Source organism: Phragmites australis, chromosome 4 (assembly GCF_958298935.1).
Source record: "Phragmites australis chromosome 4, lpPhrAust1.1, whole genome shotgun sequence".
Lineage (NCBI taxonomy): Eukaryota > Viridiplantae > Streptophyta > Magnoliopsida > Poales > Poaceae > Phragmites > Phragmites australis.
This window is the reverse complement of record NC_084924.1, coordinates 32,693,224-32,696,699: the sequence shown is the minus strand read 5'-3', so window position 1 is coordinate 32,696,699 and position 3,476 is coordinate 32,693,224. Positions and strand designations below refer to the sequence as shown.

General features: G+C 49.9%; 1 pseudogene; it reads left to right on the top strand.

Moving 5' to 3' along the window:
• Positions 1 to 263: 263 nt before the first annotated feature.
• LOC133914733 (pentatricopeptide repeat-containing protein At1g09900-like) lies at positions 264 to 1,249 on the top strand (annotated as a pseudogene).
• Positions 1,250 to 3,476: the final 2,227 nt, after the last annotated feature.

The window sequence follows — 3,476 nt, the reverse complement described above, 5'->3', positions numbered from 1 at the left end:
TATATTTATTATTATTATCAGAATCCTACTTCTAAGACGTAGATGAAGACATGGTGCCTAAGAACGATCCTGCAACTCACATTCGACACTCACAAGCCAAAAGATTCATAAGAACCAAAATTCCAAAACGATATAAGCGACACTATTGATCGATCTCTGTTATTCTAACAGGGCACTTTGTCTAATAGATATGGTGGAATTGCAGGCTCTCCATCCGAGTCACTGTCTGGTTACTCTGATCCTAAGCTGAAGAAAGGTTGAGAATGAGCTCTCTTGTTGTTGGAGATGCCAACAAGGCCATGAAGGTGTTAGACGCCATGCGCGCACTCGGGTGCGAGCCCATCATCCGCACGTACAACAGCCTCGTCCGTGGGCTCTGCTACGTCGGCCGACTCGAGGAGGCGCTCGATCTCCCCAACAAGCTCAAGGACTCGCCCATGACGCCAGACATCTATACCTTCACTGTCGTGCTCGACGGGTTCTGCAAGGTCGGGCGGACAGAGGAGACCGTGGCCATCTACCAGGACGCTGTCGGGATGGGCCTCTCGCCGACGATATTCACCTACAACGCCCTCCTGAACGGTCACTGCAAGGAGGGGAACCCGTTGAAGGCGTACGGGCTGCTCATGGAGATGCGCGGCAACAACTCCTGCCCGCCGTACAAGATCAGCTTCAGCATCGTACGAGACCGCTGCGACGTGGCAGACGTACAAGCGGATGGAGCGCGCCGGGTTCGAGGCGGACGGGCGCGCGCTGGACACGCTCGCGCGGCGCCTGTTCCGACTGTGCGCGACAGACATCTTGGGCCCTCGCGGACGCAAAGGCGGTGTTTGCGAAGGTGGTGGCAGCCGGGCACGAGCCGGTGTCGTACACGTACTGCCTGATGGCGCAGGCCCTGGCGTGCGGCGGCGAGGTGGACGCGGCCATGGCGCTCCTGGAGGAGATGGTGCGGAAGGGGTACGCTCTGCGGAAGCGCGCGTACACGGAAGTGGTGCGCGCGCTGTGCGACCAGGGCAGGGCCCGCGACGCGCAGCGGGTGCTGGTGCTGGTGATGATCGTGAAGGACTTCGTACCGGGACGGAACGCGTTCGACGCGCTGCTGGGCGAACTCAGCCGGCAGGGGCGGTGACCCGATGCCATGGCCGTGTATGCCGCCGCCGTGAAGCGTGGCGTGGTGGTCTCGTGGAAGCATCTCAGCAAGGAGGCTCTCTCGCCGGAGGAGCCCGTACAAATGGGCGTTCCGCAGTGAGCTGAGGCTCTGACCGATTCTCCACCAGGATTCTCACCACCTCGAGGATTTCCTGTGTTGAAACTTGGAAGCAGGATTCCATTTGATTCGCGTTCCTGAAGCCCGAAGGGACCTCGGTCTGAGGTTCGTGCAAATGCATCTAATCTCTGTGACGCCGAGGAACAAATTATGATTGCATTGACACGCGATTGGTTTTGGTGTTCTTTTGAGAGGAATCCCGACTTGATCGGATCAACAGGTTGGCAGAGCATATTTTGCCATCCATTTTCGGCGGCAGACGTCACTCGGTACTCGGAGGACACGTATTCCATATTCATCTAAACTATAAAAGCGTGAATGTGTTTGATATCCAGCTCCACATCCAACCCCTCTAGATCAAATCTAACGTCCCCCACTCTTCCCACTATAATACGTCATTTTTTATGTCTTCCTGCTTTCCCTCCAATCGAATCCGATAGTGCCACCCGCTCCACCCGAAATCGCCCGCCCCATCCGCTCTCATCGCACTGCACAACGCCCCCCTCCTCCGGCTTCTCCACGCCCCACCCCCGCTGCCTTCTCCACGCCCACCTGGCGCCCCATTGTGGGTCCATGGTGGTGAGCCCCCTCCCAAAGCTCTGCACAGCGCCCCCACCCACCGTCAGCCCCGCCCCCTGCTTCTCCACCCCCATCCGGTGCCCCATTGTGGGCCGATGAAGGTTACCCCGCCGCCATCACTCTCCTTGGCGTTCTTGGTGCGTCCACCCTTGCGGCGTCCTTCGGCAGCCAAGAGGTCCTCGTTGTTGTCCTCTGGCGAGGAGATCTCGGAGATGGGCGCGTTGGGGTTCTCCATCTTGACCACCACCGGTGTGCCCTGGTAAGCATCGCCACTGGTTTTGCCACCCCAGAAACTCCATGCTACCATCAATCGCCACCGAGGTGAGTATAAAAGGAATGTGTATATACGGCAAATCTCTATATACCAAAATCAACTTTTGTTACCAAATCCCTTTGTTTTGTTTCTAAAAAAATGTGTCTTCGTATATATGGCAAAAGTTGCCGAGGAGATCCACTAAACAATCCTTATATGAACCAGCAAGGAGGAGGGCAGAGGGAGGATTGGTCTTCGGTCAGGGTGGAGGGAAGAGGCAGGATTGGGAGTCTGCCGAGGAGGTTTACTCGTGTATGTTTCGTTCAGCCAATTCTATAGACAAACATTTGAATTTTACAACAGAGCAAACATTTGGATTTCACCGAGGAAGGAAGTGATGTTCTTTGAAGTATCTCTTTCTTGTATACGATAGTTCCTGCAAATTCTTGATTATGCCAAAGTTGATCATTTGTGCCAGAAACCAAATCTGTGTGCCTCATGTTCGGTTTTGATTACTGGAACTCTATTGATAACATAGGAAGTGAAATATGTTCTTTGTAATAATGTGTCATGTTGAACTTTTGATCAACTGCTCCATTCTTTGCTATCATTTTTTAGATAACTCACAAGAAGAGGAACCCTGTGGTGCTCTCTGCAGCCTCCATAATAATGTCACTATAAGCAAATTTGTGTTGTGATGTTTGGATTGGCCATGCATACCTCTGTCCCAATATGTTGCATGTGTCCTAAGTCAAATCATTACTGGAACTCATCTATCTGGAACTTGCTATCATGGACCAACCACCAATGCCATGACTTGTGGGTCGTCTCTTCCTCTTGCATCAAATACTCGTGTTTTTATTTATTTTTCTTCTCTGTTACTTAGTAGAAATGAAAAAAATACTCATGTTAATTATGGAAAATAATTGAGGGTTAGAGTAGCCATCATATGCATGTTCTCCAAACTGATACATAAATGACATCTCTTTTTCTGGGAAAAATATGATCTAAGGAGAGTACAGTTGAGCATGCAATGAAAATGATGTCACAAAGCATATAGGTGCTAGTGGGTACATTGGCTAGAATGATTCCATCATTTTTAACCTTTTGGCACAAATGATCAACATAGGTATGTTGAAATAACTATATGTTTAGGTTTGTCTGGTTTTAAAAAAGTTTTATTTCATTCAAATTTCAATGAAATACTCTGGAGCAGGAAGGTTAAAAATGATTTTATAATATGTCCTGACCTACAGATTATGACACCACAAATAGTGTTAGACTTTTGTAGAAATTTTCACGCTTATCAATGGTACTATGCAAAAAAAAGTCTAAGATCAATGTTTGTGTTCTTTTTTAAAACCAGGTAATACTTGT